The sequence below is a fragment of the Ambystoma mexicanum genome, chromosome 5p (assembly GCF_040938575.1).
Source record: "Ambystoma mexicanum isolate Mex_15411 chromosome 5p, UKY_AmexF1_1, whole genome shotgun sequence".
Taxonomy (NCBI): domain Eukaryota; kingdom Metazoa; phylum Chordata; class Amphibia; order Caudata; family Ambystomatidae; genus Ambystoma; species Ambystoma mexicanum.
In genome coordinates this window covers 1,378,000,127-1,378,024,105 of record NC_090930.1, presented here as the reverse complement: position 1 = coordinate 1,378,024,105, position 23,979 = coordinate 1,378,000,127, and the positions used below count along the sequence as shown (strand labels likewise).

At 48.3% G+C, this 23,979-nt stretch overlaps 1 protein-coding gene across 11 annotated transcripts in view; it reads right to left on the bottom strand.

Annotated features, from left to right (window-relative positions):
* Positions 1-23,979, bottom strand: part of CDH18 (cadherin 18) — a 1,922,553-nt gene that overhangs the window by 270,166 nt on the left and 1,628,408 nt on the right. The window lies entirely within an intron of this gene.

The following is a 23,979-nucleotide window of genomic DNA, read 5'->3' as shown; positions in this document are numbered from 1 at the left end:
TAAAAAGACAAGGTTATTCAAATCAACAGCACAAATGCATTCATAGGCAGGGCAAAGGGTTTCAGTAACTACAACCAGCAATTCATCTCATAGGCCTGGGCCAAAGTCAATGGTTCAAAGTCTTTGTATTGGGTAGCACAGTTTTGGAGGTAACGGTTAAGTCTTTGCCACAGAGTTTAGAAGAATTTGCCTGGCGAAAAGTTTGCCGCATGTATAGGGAAGGACAAGCCTTTGAAGTTGAGAAAAGTTCCATGAACTTTCACGATGGCCGAAAAGATTTCCAGGCCACGTTTGTACAGTACCTCATTAGTGAAGAAGAGCTGTAGCTGAGGCAGTTGTTCCGGGCAGTTCGAGCAGACCCTGCTGTTCCTGGGCTTCAGTCGTGGGGACAAGAAAGCGGGCGTCGGGCGGTTCCTGCACTGCCCAGGGATGAGGCCAAGAGCTTAGCAAGACGTTGATTTAAGGTGTGAGTGCCTTAAAGTCCACGAGCTGGTTTCCTTCCCTCTGGCAATCCGGTCTTCAACGGCACTATTATTAAAATTCGACCAGAAGGGGACGGTGTCCAGGTGGCTTACGAGTTGGTAGTTCCCACCAAACTTAAGGGAAGAAGTTAACCTTGAAGGGCTTCTCTGTCGATTGGATTTTCAGACAATTCGGACCTGCAGCAGGGCTTCACCGGTCGTCCAGGAGTTGCAGCAATCCTCTTCCTTCAGCTCGTTTTCGGTTCTTTGGTTCCAGTGGTCGACTCTGCTTTCCAAGTCCTAGAGACCTGCTTTTAAACAGTTTTCCCCCATTCATTCCAGCCTCGCTGTCACTCACACAGCAGGGTGGCTGTCCTTGCCGGACAGTCAGCCAGCCAATCTCGCCAGAGTGCATTCAGGTCTCCTAGGAGACTAAGCACAGGGAGTTTCTGGCACCTCCCTCACATCCTGTCCACCCCAGACAGCCCAGACACTCAGGCGCCAGAGGAGGGCTTCAGCACTGAAGCCCGCCAACGAACAAAGGGACCCAACCTGGTTTGGTGCGCAGAGACAAACACAAGAAGGACCTTTCCTAAAAGAAATGGTGAAAAAAGTTGACCGGAGTCTGTTTTTACAGATAGGTCTTGAACATCATATTGAAAAACATGGCTGACCCGATTTTTAGCTACCGTTGTTACCGGTCGGGAAAAATCATGGTAGGTGATCTAAACCACTGCCACCAGCCATTTAAAGTAGGAAAGGGTAACATTTTACTTTTACATGAGTGTTTTGACTCAGGGAAATCTAGGCACACAGAAAAAGATGATGCCTGGAGTTGTTTTAAAACCCCATAACCAAAGAACACAAAAGTAAAACAGACACAAAATACACAGAAGAGTGGGAAAAAAGGCTCACACTCTTCCCAGGTAAAAAAATAAAATCCTAGAAATCCAGCAAAGTTGGAATGAGCACATTTTGAGAATTCTAGCTAACATGAGGTTTTACGTTTACTCAAAAACAGTGCTAGGTTGCTTTGACTGCATCCAATAACAATGCAATCCAAATTATCCGTGGGACACCAGTTATTAACCTGCACCCTGCAAAGGACTCTCAGGTCCTGAGTTCTAACACAACCATGGCCCACTTGTTGATGTAGCCATGTCAGCACTTTATTTTTAAGTTATTCCCTTGATTCTGGTTCCTTGAACTTCTCAACATTAGTGAGAAGAAAGTTCTGGGAATCCAAAATAAACCTCCTAAGAGTAGGATCATCAATCATGGGCAAGTGAGATTTCCTTAGGCGAATGTCTTTTAAGGGTGGGGAATGTGACGTCGTAATAATTCTGGTCCCCGATCCAATAGTCTTTGCAGGAAGGGAGAAACCAACACGGCCAAATTCTGCCACAGATCTAAGAATCCATAATATGCATTTTAGAATCAACATTTACATCAACATATGTTTGACAACACTGATCAGCCTTTAAATTAGTCAGGTCTGTTTGACAAGACTGATCCACCTTCAGGGAGCGTACCAGTGGGACCCTTGAGTCCAGAGACTCAGCCCAGATACTAAATGTATGCACATTAGTAAAAGTGTTAAGATCACGTATGATGAGGTCCTTAATATACTGGCATTGGTCCCCATTACCTGCAACATCACTAACACTGTTCTTCACAAATGCAGAATGCCCCACCCCCTTGGCAATAACATCCTCCATCTGTTTAAGTGGAAACTGCATTGCCAAAGTGATGGCAAGTACCAACTATACATGATTATCCATTCCATTTCCTGGTGAGGCTTCACAATGAATAACAGGGGGCACCGACTGACCAGTTCTCTCTGGTATCCCTAGTTGCCTTACCTAGTTCCAGCCCAGGTTTGGACTTTCACCCAGTGGGGAAGTGGTGCTTTTTTCATTCAATCTTCCCCCTAATAGCCCATCTAATTGAGGTCAGGGATTTATCATGTAGAGCTGTTGCTATCATGTGACCCATGTGACGGGCCCACAGTGCGGTGTCCCCCGGGATGTCCTGTGTCCCTCCTCTGGGAACTCCATCCTGAACTGAAGGGAGGCCCCTGGCCCCTTGCACCAATACCATGATCGCCACCAGCCCAAAGCAGGGGACTTTGCCGCAGGCAAAATAGCAGTCAATGTGAGACTGAGTTATCGATCATAATGAAAGGCATACAGAAAGATTTTGCCTCGGAGAGTATGGCTATGGTTGCTCTTAGGATGAGTAAAATATTTGTGGGAAGCTGATGTGGAGGCTCCATGCTTTGTTTGCATCTAGTGTCAGTGGTAGGAGGGTCAAATAAACTGTCTTGAATCCATTTCTCAGCAATGTGGTCAATTAAGGATGCGTTTTGGACTTTTGGCTGATTATTTTGGGTAAAAGCTGCAGAATATTAAACCAATGTTGGGATTGGCTCCGTGGGTATGGCATGGATGTGCAATAAAGCATCGGTTTCCAGTAGACTGTCGAGTCATGTTCCATAGTAACATTTTGTTGATTGTACATTTCAAATTGCCATTTATTTGACTACTATTACCACAAGATAAACTGAGTAACAACTCAGCAGAGCTTTAAATACTTTTGTAAATTACAGGCCATACATATCCACATGCTAGCGAGAATGTTTCATTCTACCTCCAAGAAAAGGAACTAAGTTGACTGGATCCCTCACATGCCATCATGTGATCTTATCTTGTTTGCATACGCCGTTGTTTCCTCGAAGTTAATTAATTTGTTGTAATTCACTACGCTGCAATTACCAAATGGCAAAATAATGTGTATAGATATGTTTGGGGGTAAAGCAGTATTGCATGATGTTAAGGATAGGAGGTAGGTGGGAGACATGTAGGGGGTGTTGTGGAGGAAGCCCCATTATATAAAAAAATGAAAAAAGCCACCAAGTCATTGATTCAAAGTGAATTACAACTAAGTAATTTATGTTGATTAAATAATGTACAACCCTTGTTCACTAGCTGCAGACATTCTGTAGATTTAACACATCTACCAGTCAAAACAACACTGAATCTGAGATCCTCCCTTAGTTTCAATGCTGTTTACACTGACTCATTTCTTGCTGTGGAATCTTGACACTGATAGTCTTGTAACTTGATGGGGGTTAACAGTGAAATCCCCTAGTCTGGAGAGCTTTGTCTTTGCGACTGTCCTCATCCGAGAAGCTCTAGCATGGACAACCACACAATTAGGGGGCATCTGACTCAGTGGCTGTCTGTTTCTAAGAGCTGCCTACTACACAGGCTTTTATTTCAAAGCACCCCTTGTATGAAAAAATACAATCTGCGTGAATGTCAGAGCATTTTTGATTTTACCATGTAAAATAATGCTGGGGTTTCCATCCCAGAAAGTGAGGTACACTAATCAGGCCTCACTTTCTAAATGCTCAAAGCTGAGAAACGTCCAGTAAACCTGTGTGGTTGATGAGTTCTGCCTTTAATGTGACAGATCACTCTGAGACTCGTGTGACAGGACACAATTTTACTGGGTTCACAGACAGCAGGTAAGAACATCAGGAAACTGGTACATCACAAGTTAGGTTAAGTTCATCCTTAGAGAGACATCCACCGGTCCCTCACTCTCTAAAGATACAGGTCCCAACTGACACCGGTGGAATCTCCAGGAACCTTACATCATAACATTCCATATTCCGATTAACACTCAATGCATACACACACAGGCCAAGGGAAACAAAGTGTAAAACACAACAGTTGTCTTTGTTGGACCCTGTGTACCAATATCCCAGCAATTGCCAAGTGAGTAACATGTATATTATGCTGGAATCCAACCAGTTTCAACCGCCATGGGCTGATGGAATAGTGGACAGTGGGCACTGTAAGGAACCTGAGGGCATCCTCACTTCTTTGCCCCTGGCATCGCCTTCTCGGGTGGCCAGGGAAAGGCCATCGCTTTTAGATCCCGACACTAGGAGTGGATATGCAAGGAACAATCACCTGGGTGGCGGAGACCTGGAGAGTGGGGAGAGGACATCCTTAGGTGAAACATGTGTAACGAGTAAAGAAGTCATGGTATCAAACAGTGAAGACAGACACAAGTGATCACAGTTCAAGGGTGTTTATTGAACTTCAATGGGTTGGTTGAACGCCTGTCTAACCCTAAATCTAAGGATGGGAGCAAGCTACAACCATCAAAGTAAAAAATAACAGTCCTAGTGCAGTATCTGTCAAAATAAAAGGGCCTATACTAATAAACCTATTGCCAATCCTTACTTCTAAATACAAAGGGTGTGGGACAACAATGTATGCAAAAAGAAAAGTGTTAAAAAAATATGTCAGGATAGTTGAGGAGTTGGCCTCCCGTCACCACGTTTTCTGTACGGGACTAGGTGGCACATTCAAGCTTCGCACACATTCTTGCTTCTCTGCCATGAGGATGCAGTTCAAATCATAAGTATCAGGGCCTTCTGCGCCAAAGTTTCTTTCCCAATAACAGTCTCTTATTGCAGAGGACCTGATGTAACAAACACGTATCAAAGTTCCTTCTTTATCAGACTTTCACATTCATCGATTCTAGGGTGCTGTACTGTTCACCACGGGTCCCCCTCCATCGGGCACGGACCCCTTTTAACACAATGTTCTCAATTGGTCTCCCTTGACTGGGCTCGGACCACTTATCTAATTTTCCAATCTTTTCTCTTTTTATCAAAAATCAAAGACTTTCAGTTGCAGGACCACTTCGATTCATTTCATTCACCAATCTCATCTTCTCTTTACATTTGCTTTTGCCACTTCTTGGCTGGCTACCTCACAGAGACATTCGATTGGGCACACCTGCACTGCCGGACCCCTCTGTTAAAGGTAGCCTATCTTTTCCTGTTATAGTTCAAACATTCATCAGAAATTGTGCTTGACTCGCGTCCTTCATCACACACGGTAATAATGTTCATTCTTGTGCTCTCTATACAATGTTGCTGCTTGCAACCTTGACTTCAACACATACCGGTTTTGCATCAGTCTCCCTAACTCACCGGCTGTGTTGATCCCTCTGGCGCTTCTTTGATCTTGGAGCCAAGGACGGTACCACAGCGCTGCTGCTCATCCCCGACTCGATCAGTCATGCAGGAGGGCCCTGGGTATCTCCAACTCACAATGCAGGATTTTTCAGTCTCGTTTTCTGTCCTTACGCTCTTTAATCTGAAGGTTTCTGTAAAGTAACGGTTTCTTGCCGGAAAGTTCAAGGGCATCTCCCTCCTTGTTTTCCCTTCTTGGTTTGCTGCCTTTCTGCCCTTGTTCAGCTGCTGTTTCGAAAACGCTGTTCCTTTGTGTGCTTTGCCTCAAAGTGTGCTCTCATGCTCTGCCTTTTATCTGTGTGGGGAAGCTTAATGGAAGTCAGGTGTACGTTGTTGTAAGTAATTGCCTGACCTTGCTTGACCATAGTAGGAGGACATATCAGGTTCAGAATTCGGATGTGAGCCTGTTTTTCTCCCAAAGCGAGCTGTCTGTGTGAAACTGTTTGTGACGGAAGGGGGGGGGCGGTAGAGTTCCTAGGTGTTCCACCTGGTAGGGTGGGGTAAAAGGGGGATACTGTGTCTCGCCATCAGGTGTCCCACTCTTCGAAGACCCCTCAACGAGGTGATCCTCCCGCACTGGTCCACCCCCAGGAACTGGATCCAAAAATGTGGCCATGTCCTGTACACCTAGATGACATATCCCCGGGGATTAGCGGGTGAGACACCATTTGGTTTCTCACAAATGGTATCTCCATTTCCCTTTCACCATGAACGCTCTTTCCTCAAGCCTTTATGGGCTTTTGTCTGCCTCTTTATATGACTCCACTAAAATATGCCCTAAATTGTACAAGAATGGTACTTGGATGAAGAAGGGGATGACTCGACCAACACATCCTCATGTTGAAATAACTAACATCTATCAAGTCCAGCCAAGTACTGGGACGAGGAGGAGCACAACAGGAGCAAGGCAGGACTACTGCTTTGCTGATGAGCGGTCTAGTCCTTTTTGTAAATGTAATGAAGGTGGGAGCTTTAAAAGATGGAAGCCAAAACCAAATGGAGTGGACTGTGGGAACAACGGCAGCTGTGGAGGCAGAATCAGCTGTGTTTAAGAAGACCTCTACGGCGTGGCAGCATGGCAGGAGGAGAATCAGGACCTGTGAAGCAATGCAGAGTATATGCAGAGGGAAGCAAAGGAATACAGAGCTGGAGGCTGGCAGCAAGCTGCGAGAAGGAGCCTGGCGGGACTAGGAGAAGCGGATGCGAGTATCCTGCTTCACGAAGAAGCTGTGCTGGGTGTGTGTGAGCCACAAGAAGACCGCCAGGAGAAGACGGTAGCGGACGCACGGAGAAACAGGAACCGGGGCGGCGGAAGACATTGCAAGGAGCCGTAAGACTGACCGGGGAGTGTAACCAGGAAAGGGGAACACCGGGTCAGCAGTGATATAGTTAAAACAAAACAAAGCATTTTGAATACCGAAAGCCATGAAAGCAAGTTAAAGTGGAGCAAGACATGTTTTAACATCGAACGCCATGAAAGCATGTTAAAGCAAATAAAATGCCCTTTTGAATATCGAATGAAATGAAAACAAAGCATTTCTGAATACGGAACAAAATGAAAACAAGTTGGGAACACTCTGGCATATTGAAAGTGAACAAAAGATTGTGAATCATACTGAGAAGAAAGTTGTGAACTGTAGTGAAATAATGAACTGCATGAACTGAAATAAGTGCTAGCAAAGCCAGGAGAGCACAGAGAGTTGTATGCGGGTTAAGATAAATCCAACATTTACCACAGCCAAGAAAGTGCATGTGTATCATACGAAAACAAGCATTGGCAAGAGCCAAGGAAACCTAAGAAGGTGTAATAAGCACTAAGTGGTTAAACAAGCCACTATACAGTGTCAGGAGAGTGTGACACATATGACTGAGGCAAACCTCACTGCTGAGGAGAAGCAGTTGACTGGTGTTAAAGGAAAAGCAGTAAAGGAAGGGTACCGGTTTCGTGACCTGTAATGGGTGGACCGTGTGGTCGGACAACTGCGCCTCGACCAGGTGTCCCCGAATGGAGAAGCTTTAGAAAGCGCCCATAAAGAAGATTGTGGTGTGCCAAGACCTTGTTGTGATATTAAAGTCAAATGTTTGTTTGAAAGCAGAACGATTTGAATACTAGGGGAAGGGAACTCTCTGTGTTCGACGAAATATTGTGAATTCGGGAAAAGAGCCCCTGTATTTGATGAACTACTTTGTACTTGGGGAACGGGAAACGATTACAAGCCAAAGAGCTGCAAGAGGCTCTGAACTTTACCTTGAACACTATTTTTTTTTAATGCTGACATCCCTACACATTGTATGCAGTTAGTTGTGAGGGAAAGTATAGGTTTTAGACAGATTCTGTTGGACTTTCCGACAGACTATCCTTAGTTTTCTTAAGGTAGGGAACTCCCACCTTAGCATAGGGCAAGTTAGTCATTACTCCACCCTGCCATTTAAGTTAAAATAAAGTTTTGTTGAGTAAACTTGAACCTGTTGTCTGTGTCTGACTCATGATGCCTTCACAGCACCCATGATTGAAATTGCATATAATACCATGTATCCGCAAGCCCTGTTATGAGTTTGGTTAAATATAAAGCCATATCTGCTTTGATATTGTGGCCTATGAGGAAATAGTTACACATTGCCAAAACCATTGAATGGCATTGTATTATCAACTTGTTTGATGTGACCTCCTGCAGATGTTGTGTATCACTGTCTGGGCTGGGTTACCCCTAAACAGGGGTGCTGGGCCCAGCCCTGAAGGCTCCCTTTGTTCTCAGAATGAGAGGGCTTGAAACCTTCCCATAGGAACCAAACATACTCCCATGTGGTGGGGTGGAAGCCAGTGCTTCAACAAATGCTCTGCAAGCAGAATGGAGAAGTCATGCCAGGGGAAATTTTGGCAATTTGACCCGAGGAGGGGAGCATTACCGGTCGGGTAATGCCCCTGGGGCCATAGTTAGCTTTAACAGAGCTCCGGGGACATTACCCAACCAATAATGCCTCCCCTCCGAGGGTCATATTGCCATTAGTACCCCGGCACGTCGTACCGAGGTACTAATTGCAATTTTTCTGGAGTCGAGAAACAGCGTTGTGACCGTTTCTCGACTCGAGAAAAAAAAAAAGGAAACAAAATGGCTGCCAGGGATTGGGAGAAGGGATTACACGTAGTCCCATCTCCCTTTTCATGGCAGTCAGTGGCGAAGGGACCCAGAGCTGCGGCAGTGTTTCAGACCCATGTCGTTCTGGTAAGGCCTAGGCAAGGGCCATTGAGCTAGCTTTTTACAAGCTCATTGTCCCTCACCAGGCACTAATGTGACAAATTGACTTCTGCCCTGCAGTAGTACAAGGATGAGTTGAGTCTAAAGAATCTACTCAGCCCCCACATTTCTACAAACCAACAGCCAACACAATCCTAAAGGTAAAACATACACAGTCAAGACTCTTTCACCTTTTGTTTTAATGTGGGCCGAGGGAAGGCTATACTATCAAAAGGGATGTGAAGGGTATTCAGCAGTTATCCGAACAGCAAAGCATAACCGTCCAAAATAAAGTAATGTCCACTTAAGGATATATAAAAATATTTACTTTTCTCATATTCTATAACTAACTAGAAAACCCTACATAACACCCGCCTCTGAGGAAAGACAACAGAATAAGCAAATATAACAAGATGCAGCACTCTGAGTAATGAATCGTGTGAAAGGCAAGTAAAATACACACTGTTCTTTAAAAGGATTTGTTCTTGGATGCAAAATAAATACAAGTGACCTAACCAATCTCTTGGGCCCAAAAACGGACCAAGGGAGCAGTAAGCAGTCAATATTACCTTTTTGTTGTTCTTGGCAGTTCAACAGTGTTGAACAGGCTTTGTGCTATTGGGAGAGCGCTTTGAGCCAGGTTCGGATGCAGCAATTTGTGTTGATCCAAGCGTTGAGCTAGTATCGAGCTAGACAAATATGCTTGCTCAGAATGGTTAAAAGGCAGTGTTCAAGCGATGCACGGTGGAGTGCTCACCAGGATTGGTTCGGGGTGCAGCTTTTTTGAGTCAGGGTTGTAACCTGCAGGGCAGGGTCAGTGAGCACCGCTTCTGTGGTTCGAGTCATGGGTTGGAGAAAGTCGAAGCAGTGTGCGGTTCGACAAAGTTAAGTTTGAGATCGAGATGGGCCATGTGTTTTGTGTAACTGCTGACTCAGCTAGTGATACTCCAGATGTTCGAATTGGGGTTCGGCAATAAGCAGTTGGTTCGAACCAAGCAGGTGATGGGCTTCATGAGGCACGATGCAGGCTAAAGCTGGTTTGATATGCAAGCATTCTTGTTCAAAGAGTTCAGTTAAGTGCCAAAGGCAGAACTGGCAGTCCTGTTGCTTGAGATGCGATGAACCCGCTACAAAAGCAGTTTGATGAGATGAAAACATGCACCCTGCCTGCCTTGCCCAGGGAGATTGGTCCTTGTTCTTGGGCTCCCAAAAATAGGGTAGGGTGGAACACAGCTGCATGCGTCCTTCAACATGGTGAGGTCCTGTGTACTATTGCAGCTGGCAGATAGGCAGGTTGGCCCCAACAGCAGTTTACCCCCACTTGTCTTTGGGGCTGTTTAGGGGACAGAGCTACCCTCTATCTTGTACACTAAGTCTTTAATTCACTGGCCGATGACTCTGGAAAGACCAACTCTCCCAACAGAGATCTAATTCATTCTTTTTTAAGTGTTTGTGCAAACGTGAATCATAGAAGGAGTGGGAGACCCCGTCATTTGAAGGTAAAAGTCCACAGTTGAATAGACTAAAGCTAGCTTGCGTTAGGGATCCAAACCCTGTTATTTGATCAAATTGACTTTGTCCAATGGCATCGCACCCAAAGTACTTATTGCTACCTGAAGTGGAGGGGACAGGAAGGAAAAATATAGGGGCTGAGAGAAACAAGATGTTGGAACGTCCTCATACTGTCAAGAGTTTCTTCTGTTTACAGTATCACCACCCTTTCCCTTCTCAGCATGATCAATGGCCTTTAGATATCCAGCACCCTGGCGTGAGGCTACTCCCGTTATAAATGGTTGTACCCTTTGATTCCTGTTTCCAGGAAAGCTTCCTGTGTACTAGTTGTCCCCCCAGGGATGGTGTTACCTGCCCTAACAAAGGAATAAAGAGAGACAATCTCCAAGACGACATTTATTTAAAATGAAACCAAAAGTATTGTAAGAATCATGTGATTTGAAATGTTCTAAAAAATAAACTAAAAGAATACTTCATAAAAACAAGTTGGAATGGTTTGGAGGTGTGGCTTTTTACAAAAGTAGTATTTATACACAAAGTTTTAGTAACTGTGCTTTAAATGCATTTCAACTTGTAAAGTGGTCGGTTGTGCTAAACCGAATTGGAAAGTATGTAAGGAACAAGTTACTTACCTATAACTGTTGTTCGCCAGCATGAGTCTGCCATGGATTCACATGCTCATGAATATTCCCCGTCGTCGGGCTGGGAATCCTCGGTAAAGAAAAAATCAGTTTCAGTTTTGTTTCTGAACTGTCTTTCTACCAATAACCAATAACTGGTCTCTGAGTCATACTGCCCCCAGCCAATGACTGCCCTCTACCTAAGCCCCTCCTCTGGCAGCCATCTTCAGATTTGGTAGAACGTAAAGTGGCAGTAGCAGGGGCGTTGCTAGGGGGGGCTAAGGGGGCTATAGCCCCTGATCTTTTGGTTGTAGCCCCGGATAGAATCTCAGGAGCTACAGCCAAAAGACTAGCTAGCCCCCAGTCCCAACAGTTCCCACATCAGCTTAGCCCCGGGTCTTTTCCAGACCTAGCAACTCCCCTGGGCAGTAGGACCAAGAGAAGAGCCGCAGAGGGGTTGGAGGGAGGGTTCGCATGTGAATCCATGCCAGACCCATGCTGGAGAACAACAGTTACAGGTAAGTAACTTCTTCCTTCTCCAGCATGGGGTCTGGCATGGATTCACATGCTCATGAATACAAGAATACATAGTAGTACACACATCCATAACCACAGGAGGTGACAGGGTTCAAAATTAAGCATTTCAACAACTCAAAATTAAGCATCTCTTACCTCCCCACCAGGCTCACCTTCAAGCGAACAGGTTACGCAGCACTGCCTGGCCGACTCTGGGCTCCTCCCTAGAATCCCAGTCGACGCAGTAGAATCTCGTGAAGGTGTGTGTCGATCTCCACGTAGCAGCCCTGCAGATGTCCAGCAGGGGCACACCAGACAGGAACGCCGTGGTAGCAGCGATCGCTCTGGTTGAATGGGCTCTTGGACGGCCGGGCAACGGTCGGTTTGCCAACCGGTGACAGTGCATGATGCAGCCAGAGAGCCATTTGGAAATGGAAGCCTTCGAGAGGGCCTTCCCTTGTTTCACAGCTCCAAAGTTCACAAACAGCTGTGATGTCTTCCGAAGACTCTTTGTGCAGTCCACGTAGAACTTCAGCGCTCTAGCCACATCCGGCGAGTGCAAAGTCCACTCAGCCGGCAACGAAGGGGACGGGAAGAAAACAGGTAAAACCAAGGGCTCGTTGAGATGGAAGTCCGACGGCACCTTGGGCATGAAGGAGGGGTGCGTCCTCAGCACTACCCTCGTCTCGTGGAATGTCAGGTTCAGAGGTTTACAGGAGATGGCCTGGATCTCTCCTACTCGTCGTGCGGAGGGGATGGCCACAAGAAACGCTGTCTTCCACGATAGAAACTTCAGCGGTGCCGAGTGCAAGGGCTCGAATGGGGGACCCATGAGCCTGGTCAGCACCATGTTGAGCTCCCACGCCGGGGCCAGAGCCTTCACCAGCGTGAACGAGCGGAACAGTCCTTTCATGAACTCCTTCACCAGGCGGTGAGACCACAGCGACGACGGCCCCAGAGTTCTGGTGTAGAGGGAGATAGCCACCAGGTGGATCTTGATGGAGGCATGTGCCAGCCCCGCCTTGGCCAGCGACAGCAAGTACAGCAGCACTTGAGGAGCCGTAATCCATAGAGGGTTGATCTTCTGTGCACGGCACCGGACAGAGAACCTCTTCCACGTATGTCCATAGCACTTAAGAGTCGAGGACGTCCTGGCCTTTGCAAGTACCTCCTTGCAGTCCGCCGGGATATCATAGCCTCCGAACTCTAGTGCAACAGGAGCCAGGCCTGCAGGTTCAGTGAACCTGGGTCGTGGTGTAGGATGGCGCCTCATTCCCTGGCGAGAAGATCCGCGTCCGTCGGCAGTTTGACTTGGGGGGGACGCTGAGAAGTCCAGAAGGTCCAGGAACCATATCTGCCTCGGCCACGCCGGTGCAACGAGGATCATCGTGCACCGGGACCGTTGGGGTTGATTGATGAGTCGCAACAGCAACGGCGGGAACGCGTACAGGAACAGGCCGTCCCAGGGGAAGGAGAATGCATCGCCCATGTGCCCGGCTGGGGAAACCTGCTGGTGAACCTCCGGCACTTGGTGTTGGCCGCCGTCGCAAACATGTCGATCTGGGGACTGCCCCATTGTTGGAATAGGAGGCCCACTTGATCCTGCCGAAGCTCCCTCTCGTGGCAAGAGCGCAGCTCCCTGCTGAGTGAGTCGGCGACAGTGTTTTTCACTCCTGCCAGATGAAAAGTTACCAGGAACATCCCCTGGGTGACGGCCCAGTGCCACAGATCCTGCGCTTCCTTGGATAGGGCTGTGGATCTGGTGCTCCCCTGCTTCCAGATATAGAACCTCGTGGTGGTGTTGTCGGTGAAGATCGTACCACCTTGCCCTTGAGGGACGGGAGGAAAGACCTGAGGGCCCTGAACACAGCCCGGAGCTCCAGGACGTTGATGTGCAGGGACCTCTCCTCCAGGAGTCAAAGGCCTCTTGCGTGGAGATCTCCGGTGTGCACTCCCCATCCCACCAGGGAGGCGTCCGTCGTCACTGTCTCCAGATGCGCTGGGCTCTGGAAGTCCATGCCCGCCGCGAGGTGGGCACGGGTGCCCCACCACCGGATCACCTGATGGAATGTCTCGTTGAGGGAGATCTTGTCTTCAAAGCTGCCCGCCACTTGCATCAAACGGGCGTCGAGGAACTCCTGCAGTGGGCGCACCGCAACCTGCATAGACGCACGAGGTATATGCACAATGACGTCATGCCGAGCAGGGGCTTGATGGACCTCACCCTGGCCACTTCCATGGTCAACAGCCGTTGTACCTTGCCCAGGATGGCCTTCGTCCTTTCCTCCGACTGTGAAGCCAACCATGCCACTGTGTCGAGTCTGGCTCCCAGGAACAGGGCGTCTTGCGACGGTACCAAGTGGGATTTCGCGAAGTTGATCGAGAATCCCAGATCCGAGAGTAGGCGGACGGTCTTCGCTGTGTGATCGACGGCGAGTTCTCTTGACTTTGCTTGGATGAGCCGATCGTCCAGGTAGGGGTATACGTGGTTCCCCTGCAGGCGCAGCCGCACCGCCGCCGGTGCCAGGCACTTGGTGAAGACCCTCGGCGCCGACTTGAACCCGAAGGGGAGGGACTTGAACTGTTAGTGTTGCCCTTGGACCACCAATTGTAGGAACTTTTGATATTCTTTGTGTATGGGGATGTGAAGTAGGCATCCACCAAGTCCAGCGACAACAGGAAATCACCTCCCTCCAGCTGTCCCAGACCATCCGGAACTTCTGGGACTTGATGTATTTGTTGAGGCGGCAAAGATCTAGGATGGGTCGCCAGCCACCGGTCTGCTTTCGGACGAGGAAGTACCGCGCGTATACTCTGGAGCCCCAGAGCCTCTTCGGGACGAGTTCTATCGCGCCCTTTTTTTAGCATTGCTCATACCTCCAGAAGCAGCTGTGGCACGTGGTTTTCCTTCCTGGCCACGAGTGCCCTTTCTTTGGAACTCCAGAGTGTGCCCATGGACCAGGGCATCTAGCACCCAACGGTCGGTGGAGATGGACTCCCACACGCTGACGAAATTCGCCAGCCGGCCTCCCACCAGGGTTCTCTGGGGGCACGACGTCACGGCCAGTTCAGTCTTGCTTCGCCAGGGCCTTGCCACCTTGGCCTTGCTGCGGCCTCTGTAGGCTTGAGGAACGGGCCGCCTGGCGGTACGACGCAGAACTGCCGCTGAATCCTTTGGAGGCACCTTGAGACTTGCCTCCGGAGGTCCGAAAGGACGGCCGTCGTTGATGGAGAGAACCCAAGGCCTGGGCCATCTCGGTGTCCGCCATGATGTCCTGCCGTGACTTGTCCACTGCCTTGCCAACAGGTTATTCCCGTTATACCCTGGTCTGCACGTCCTGACGAAAATCGGTGGCCTTGAGCCAACTGCGCCGGCGAAGGCAAACGATGTTGCCCATTTGCCGAAAGCCGGTGTCGGCGATGTCCGTGGACACCATGATGGCGTGGTCCGAAGCCACCTCGCCTTCCTGCAGGATTTCAAGGGCTTCCGCCCTCTTGTCGTCTGGGAGGAAGTCCAGGAGGGGAGTGATCTTGAACAACAGCTCCCTGTCGTAGCGTGCCACGATCGCGAGGGCTTTGGCCGCTTTGATGGTCATCGCTGCCGACGAGATGACCCGTCGTCCCATGGCGTCTAGCTTCTTCCCCTCGCCGTCCGGTGGGGAAGTGGAAGTTGATGCCATCGCCCCAGCCAATTTCTTCTTGGCCGCCACGGAGACCACCGAATCCAGAGATGGCTGTGCTCTGAGGCGCATAGGGGCGGAGTCTGGGACCCAGTACTACTTCTCGTACCGGTCCCTCTTCGTAGGAGCCGTGGACAGGTTCTTCAGCAGTGCCAGTCCTTCATCCCAGATGTCGTCTAGTAACGGGACTGAGAGGACAGTCTTCCTCTTGGCCTCCCGTAGTTGGTAGAGGAAACCTTCCTTCTGCTCTTCGGGGCATAGCTGGAAAAGCTCTGATGCCCTGGTGATCATGGCGTAAAAAGAGCCAATTTCGTCAGGGGGTGAGGGGAGGCCCGGGCAGGGGGTTATGGGAGATCCATCCCGTCGTCACCACTGTCGTCATCAGTCCCAGTCGCCGGCGTCTCCGTTCCCGTCTCATCCGTCGGTGGAGGGGATGGAGGTGAAGGATGGAAGGGTGGGGGAGGATGGATTCGCCTCCGCTTGTTCGGGGGGATCCCGACGGTCCAGGCACCGCTGGATCGTCCGCTGGGGGTAAGGGCAGCCTTGTCCTCATCTCCGTACACAGGGTCTGCAAAGCCATCAAGATTGCACCTGAATTGTCCTGTGGCGTAGGCATCGGTTGCAATGGGAGTGACGGCTGGGGTGTGGGTTCCTCCGTTTCCTCCACAGGCTGCGGCTCCTCGTCGGCTCCACCGTTGCTCTCCATGTCCGTCTCGTCTGGATCCCTCCCGTAGGACCGGACTTCCTCGAACTTCTTGTCCAGGATCTTTTTGACGCTAGCCAGCTCATCCTCGGAGGTGGTGTCTAAGTCTGTTATGGCTACCGTGCCCCCCCCCCTCTTTCTCATCTCAGCGTTTCACGGGGGTCTTCACGATAGGCTGGAAAGATAATTCCCTCCGGGGTGGCAGGGAAATTCTAGGCCCGGAAGTCGTCTCCACTGGGGTAGCATCCACAGGCTTCGCCAGGGCTGCCACAACTCCTCCGATCGAGGCCTTCGCTGGGTGAATCAGGGCCTTCACGACCTTGGGCGCGTCTGAGGCCTTCACCTTAGGGCAGAGGTCTTCAAACTGTGGGGCGTGCCCCCCAGCAGGGCGCGGCCGCATCCTGGGGTGCCGCGAGAGCCCAGCATGAAATGTAAAAAAAATGTTTTTTTTTTTTTTAAGATTGGAGGAAATGGGCAGGGGCAGCTCACGTGGTCGGGCTGGACCATAAACCAGTCTCAGGCACCAATAAAAAAGTGCCCCACAGTTGCGAATGGATATTAATTGCTTTAGTCACAGACTCTTTGAATAGTACCCAAGGGGGTGGTTTTATTAAAATGTAAGCAAATTGTGATATTTAAAGAATATTTATTCAGTAACAATGGTCAAAAATACTAGCTGCATAGTGAAGTAACTCATAATGGGCGTACAGTGGTCCCCTCACCTATTATGAAGGAGCCAAGGAGCCAGCCCAGTGAAACACTGAGCACTACCTCAGCTGCTTTTTCTCCAGCTGAGGGTGTACTTTTGGGCTGTCTGAACTGTCAAAGGAAACACTTTCTCCCTTAGACAGTTCAGTTCCCCAGCCCACATGCTCACTGAGCCATGCAACGCTGTGGGCGTTTTGCTTTGCCAGCTTTGCATAACTCATTGGAAATGCTGGCTGGGGCACTGCATGTCTGTATGTGCGCGGCGGAGCTCATGCGTCTCCTCGCACACATGGACAGAGCAACCTGGAGCAGGACATTTCAGCACTCACACGCAGGCCCCTGCAGAAGGTACATTTATGTTCATTTACTCTTTATTTAAATATGTGTATGGATGCGTGTATGCTTGTGTTATGTGTGGGTGTATGGCGATGGGTGCTTGTATGAATGATTGAGTGATTGCGGTGTGAATGTGTGTGTTTGTTTTGGACAATTGAGCTGATTTTGGCAAGTGGGGAGCAGGGGGGGGGAGGTTTGTACAACAAAGGCATTTTAAAAATGCCTTTGTTGCACAATCCCCCTACCCACCTGCCAAGATCAGCTCTCCTTCTGAGTCACTGTGGAGCCCATGGGACAGGGATGGTATTTTTTTACTGGATATCTATCATAGATGTCCAGTAAAAAATAACATGATTTCCCCTTGGGCCCCAGCGCCAATTGCAAACTGTTTGGCTTTTTACCCATTTTTTTTTAAAGTATGATCTAAAATGCAACATTTTAACCCATTATTTTAAAAAAATTCACACGGAGTAAACCACCTGAACCCCCCTTGATTGGTTCGGGCTCCGTCGCTGCACTCGGTCGCCATGCCATTTTTTTGTGAAATATTTATGCCCTTCCACTTCAAAAATTCACCAGCTCCCACTGGCCCTCGCACTGTGTTGGGAACATGGTGGGCAGTTCCCAGGGGCTGTGGTGGGAGCAGAATGGGCAGGAGCACTGGGATAGTGGTGGGAGCAGGGTGGGGAAAGAGAAGGGTCTGAGATGGGGTGGGGAGAGCCCAGGGACAGGGATAGGAGTGGGATGAGGAAGCCCAGCGACTGTGATGGGAGCAGGTGGGGGAGCCCAGGGACTATACTGGGAGTAGGGTGAGGTGACTGTGCGCAATCGTTCATAGCCATTTGTACATACTGTCCATTTGGTATTTTTGGGGGGGCCCAGGGCGAAAAAGTTTGAAGAGCACTGCCTTAGGGGGAGGGTCACCGCCTTGCGCCCCCCCCCATTGGCTTTCTCCGCCGGGATCGACCGGGGCTTCTCCCGAAGCTTACCCGGGTTCTCCGACTTCCTTTTGCCCGAGCCAGAACGTTGGCTTGTGGATGATGGCTTTGGTGACATCGCGCCCTGCCTGGCGGGCGAGGAGCCCAAACCAACGGCGCTCCCGGTGCTCACGGACTCGCAGTGCTTTGCCTTTGGTTGGGCCCCCGTCGCCGGAGTGCCCTCAAAGGTCTTAGAAGACTGCTCGGAAATCTTCTCACCTGCTGCTGGGCTCTTACCCTCCAGCCAATTGGTGAGCCCAATACGACGGTCCTTCATTGTACGGTGTTAGGGAGAATTCTCTGTTTAGGCTGAATTTCCTAACCTAGTGAGTCTCCCAGCAGCTTTGCTGGATTTTTGGGGTTTATTTTTTTCTCCTGCCAAGAGTGAGACTCTTTTACCCTCACTCTTGGGCATGATTTGAGTGTGTTTCTTTGAATCTAGATGTGTTTAATGGGCTATGGGGTCTTTTACCCCGTAGGGCTTCATGTGTTTTTGTGATGTGTGTTACACAGCACCCTCAGTGCAGTAACACAGGGGTGTCCTAATGACCCCCCAGTATAGACTCCATACCCTGGGACTGACTACTGTCTCCCAAGGCATGTAAAGTCACCATTGACTTTACTAGTCTTAAATTCTGAACAGAACCAGTACAAACCATCATATTGTGGACGTACTGGCTGGGGCAATTCAATTGCCCCAGGGTGTGTTAGTCGAGGGGGCACGTCTCCGTCCCCCCTGATCGAGTTTTGGCTGGTGGCAGTGGATACTACTTTTTATATTCAACCGCAAATATTTTCCTATGGGATTTCCCATTGTTTTAGGCTACTATCTTTATTTAATTATTTACGGTAGCCTCGAACATACCGCCGGTTTATTTAATTAATATTAATTCTCCGGTTGGTATTTTTTGCCAAAACTTGATTCTAAAATGGCGTTTGTGTTCTCTTCTGTGACTCCAACCCAAGTCGAGCCCTTTGTTCCACTTTTTGGCGGGCTTCTCCACAGAAGCCCTCCAAAGTGGTGCCACTCTGTCTAGGGTACTTAGGAGGGGTGTAGGGGGATTTAGGCACCCTGGACTGAGTTGCCTAGGCAACTTAAAGGGCACTCCATCCTGATTGGCCCAAGTGGTGAGCCGGCCGGCTCCCCACTTAGCATGTTTGAGTGACAGCTAGGCTGAGTGAATGGGGGTTTTCTGCATAAAAGCAGGGCTTTGGGGACTGGAACTTCAGAGGTCACCACAGGACCTAAGAATCCGACGAGGGAGAAGCTGAGCCGACCTGCCACGACGACACCACCGGTGGAGCCCTGCTGGACCATCTCACCACTTTTCCTAACGACAGAGGAGATCTCTTGCCGGAGAGTCTTCTTCCTTTGACTAGTGGGGATAACCAGTTTCACCGTCTTTTCGCCTTCCCGACGTATCTCGTGGCCGCCTTGCCTGTGCCAAGCACCCCAGCAACCGGGATACCACGTTTTACCACGACCGCGAATTAAAGGGTACTACCTTTAACCGGAAAACTCCGCGGCTGGTTTCTTCCCTGGCAGTGCAACGACCTTCATCTTTCCTCCAAGTCGAGATCTTCTCTTCCCCTGGACGACGACGCGACTTGCACCCACTGCCAGGAACAACTGCCACCGCTGGAGGATCCTTCCCACTTAAGGTACCGTGTCCCGCCTGGCTTCCCTTGCCACCGACTGTACGGGGTAGATTCAGTCCCCGGCCTTCGAACCTGGGTTAGCCTGGGACACCCTGGCTACACTTTTCTGAGCCTCCCTTTTTCACAAACTTATTGAAGTGCCATCTAGTTAAGCGCTCACCTCTGTATGAAAATAAGTGGTGTTTTACTAAGACTCATCTGATAAGGAATAAGGGGTGTATATATAAAAATAGTAACTGTGTTTAGAGTGGTTTACAATAAGAGTGCTGGAGTGTTTCAAACAGTGTGTTTTTAAATAAATAATTATATAATTTGATACCAAAGCTCTGGTCAGTGTTTGCTTGTATTATTGTGTCTGAGTGCCTATTGTGTATACTTTGCATACTGCCGAACTCTTCTTGAGGGAAGTCTGACTGCTCAGCCACAGCTACCAGGTAAATCTGGGTGGGACAGACTGCTACCAAGTGGGTTTACTGCTAACACCTGTAGTCCTAAATCTTTTGCAGTGTTCCCTAAGGGAACTGCACAGGTTTCTGCCTAACATCCGGACAGACATGTTCTTACAGAAAGCACAGTCCTCCTCCACGTGCGATTTGTCGGCGTTAAGGCAGTAGAGGCACCGGGAGTGCTCATCTTCCTTGAAGACATTCTGGAGTCCACATCCTGGGCAGTTCCTGAACAGTTTGGATCCAGTAGGTGTCGAATCTCCTTTGTCCTGGGCCATGTCCGAATCGGGGTAGGCCTCAAAGGTCTTCCGGAATCCCACAAGAAATGTAATTCGACGGAATTCCGCCCATGAGGGGTGTAGAAAATTCCAAAACAGGTCCTCGTTGATCGGAAGAAGAATCGGTGGAGCTTGAGGCTCGAATAGACCGAAAAAATAAGAGTAAACCCTTTGAAAAAACGCAATACGCAGTAAAAGCTCGAGATCTACAGCACGAGGACTCCCAACACTTGAACGTGCAGTAAAAATCTGAAGATGGCTGCCAGAGGAGGGGCTTAGGTAGAGGGAAGTCATTGGCTGGGGGGCAGTATGACCCAGAGACCAGTGATTGGTTATTTGTAGAAAGACAGTTCAGAAACAAAACTGATTTTTTCTTTACCGAGGATTCCCAGCCTGACGACGGGGAATATTCATGAGCATGTGAATCCATGCCAGACCCCCATGCTGGAGAATGATTCTTTTAATTTGTGTTTATTAAAAATTTTCTTGAAGTGGTTTTTATATGTAAAGTAAACATTTTGCTTTTAAATACATTTTATACATGTAGTACTTTTACATTTGGTATTTTTATGAAGCAGTTCTTTTTATTTGTATATGTTTTACATGTTTATTATTAATGATATAAAGTATGAGCAGCAACGCATTTTTCTTGGAAGGAAGACAACGCAGAGCAACACAAGTTTGAATCCTGGTCCTGTGTTTAGAAACAGGTCTCTGGCATTAACTGTGTTTTAACAGATTAACCCATTATGTCAAATTGTTAAAGTAAGGTTACTTATTTTAATGCCTTTCTTAGTACCTAAACTGCACATATGCCTTTTGATTTAACTATGTGTTTTATATGTTACCTTTTAAAAATGTACACATTTTTAATATTACTGGTTTTAAATTATTTCCATTAAAACAAACTTTGCTTGTGTTTGTAGGTCTTATTTAGGAAGAACAATAAATATCAATCATACCATGATTATACACATTTGTGATATCAAAATGTTTAAATTATATTATATGTTGTATGCATTGTTATTATTAAAGGATTTCATGTTTTAAATTAGTATGACATATGTGTTTGTATGCTTTATACAGCATGAACAATACATTTGAATTATACTATGTTTTGTGTTATTAATGTTTAAACGCACATGTACCGTATGTCATTTTAAATAGATAAATGAACATACTTGTACTTATGTATTATAATTATATTACACACACACGTCCGATTTACAGTTTTCAAATATATGATTTTTTTGGGAGTATTTTGTGCTTCACTTAAGTTCAGTGCATTTATTTATATTTATGTATTAACAATATATTTGTTATTTCATACATTTACAATATTTAAATGTAATACACTCACTCAGGCCTCCAGATAAGGTGGGTACCAAGTCTTTTTATGCATGAAAATCTTGTAAATAAGACAGCTTTATTATTTTCCTGGGTACATTTACACACAGGTTTAGAGCAGAGGGCAGTGCAAAGGTCAGGTTACTTGACAAAAACCAGAAGGCTTCTTGTGATGTTTATCTACATGGATGCAATTGCAAGCCACCTCTGAAACAGAATGTATTTCTCTGAAGCCTTTAAAAAAATAAACAAACTGCACACTGTGATAAAAGGAATGGGTTCTTTCCATTCAGCTTCAGAAGTACTGTGTATGTTTTCGTAGAATTTTAGGATTTTATAACTAATAAGATGGAAAACTAAGTTGCAATTGAGAATTCATATTTTTCAACAAGTTATGCTTTTTTTTCCAGTGAAAGCAAACCAGTATTGCACAATTGTAATTTTCAAAGTTCTGGTGCTGTGTGCATAATCATTTGGAGGCAGATCATTTTTACACTTATAATTTAGTTTACACTCTAATTATAAAAACAGTGTGTAAAATGAAGACCATGCACAGTCTAGTTTACATCCTTTCAACCTTGCAGTCAATGGGGTACATTACTATAAATGGTCAGTGGCAGCAGAGTCTTTGCTCAAGGTTGAGTGATTGTCATTACACTGATAACAGGTCTTCTAGCCTCTCAAATCTTCAGGACTACAATTAAAACATCCAAAACCTGACTCTCAAGGAAGTGCAAACGCTGTTTAAAAACAAAGAAATGAAAGTTACATTGGTAATTGAAATAGAAACTCAGCAAAACCTGTCCCTGTGATAATCCAGATAGGTATTTAACTTTATGTAGCGCTTCATGAATGGCTCATCATACATCTAGGTACTGTGATTATTATACCTCAGTCGATATTCAGTTAGGCAACCTCTGAAGGATGTTAGCCAATAAGATAGCTCAGCAGGTTGAGCACTTGTTACTCGAATCTGTGCGTGATCTGTAGGTTGCGGGTTCGAATCCCAGCAAGTCCAACTCAGCCTTTCATCCTTTCGAGGTCAATAAAGAAGTACCGACTTTGGTTTGGTGGTAATTGTGATAAATATGTTCTATGCACAGCTCTTTGCCAAAAGAGCTATATAAATAACCATTTGACCACTATATTAGATATAGAATTTAGCATGGAGTTCTTGCCTCTCTGCACTGTTGTATCATAACACTGGCATACCATTATGTAGTAATAGCTCCAGGAAATTAGGACTTTCATTAAACATCAAAAGAAAGAAGAGGGCGATAGAGGGCCGACCAGCATGGCGGCTCCTATGTGAGCTCCCAGACGACTACTCATGAATCCTGTTTTATCGCCGCTTCCCTGATTGGCACATAACCCATTTCACAAACAAAGGGGTTATGGAATCCGGGGCCACACTCCACAACTAAAATCTGCCACTGCCAGCCACCCAGTGGCCCGTGACAACTTGAGGGGGCCTGGTTGCGCCGGCCCGCGGAGCCACCCGGGACTTCCAGGCAGCAATATCAGCACTGCGGGGGACGGCGCCGGGGGATTGCTGGTACCTGTGGACGCTCAGAGGGGAGCGGTGCGGTGGTCGCGGCCCGCGTCGCTGGTGCGGCATAGGGGTGCCTGAGAATGCGTTGCCCCGGCCGGGCTTCCGGAGAGACAGGCATTTGGCACTGGCTCGGGCGCCTGGAGGTACGCGGCCCGCCGAGGCGCGTGCTGATTGGGAGGCGGCAGGGTCCGTGGACCCGGTGAGTTCTCTGGTGTGCCGTGCCCCCACCTGTTGCTCTGCGTCACCCCTGGCTGGGAGCCCCTCGCCGCCGATCATTGGCGGGGGCCGCTGGGCGGGCCTCCCCATCCCCGCCTGGAGGACAAGCTGCTGCGGGGCTCCGTGGCCCGGCCCCACGGATTGAGCCCCCGGAGCCTGACGTGGTGTTTCGGGCATCGCGCGACACAGCCCCTCCGAGAGGCAGTGATCAGCCGGCGCTGTGGGACACGCATTGCTATCACCTGGGGCCGCGCGGTGCGTGGGGCCTCTCTTGGTACCTTGGCCCTTAGCAAAAAGCAGGATCTGCAGCTTGTGTGCCACTGGCACCAAAACTGAACACACGCGGTGGGATTGCCTCAAAGAAGCACCCCTGACCATCCCTGAGAACTTCAAAAATACAGGGGGAAACGGCAAACCACTTGGTCCCTGACAGCTGCCCCCTCCTGTGCAGGCCACTGTAACAAAACATTCAGACAAGCAACATGCCAGCAAGCAGCAAGCTCGCAGGGGCCCTACTGTATGACAATCACCTGGCGCCCCATACAGATCCGGATACCGCCATTAAACAGCCCAGCACTACACGGTGGCTCCGGATTGAACAAACACTACTACAGGCGCCCTCACCGCCTACCTACCCTGGCCCACACAACCAGCGACACCAGAACTGAGCCCATTC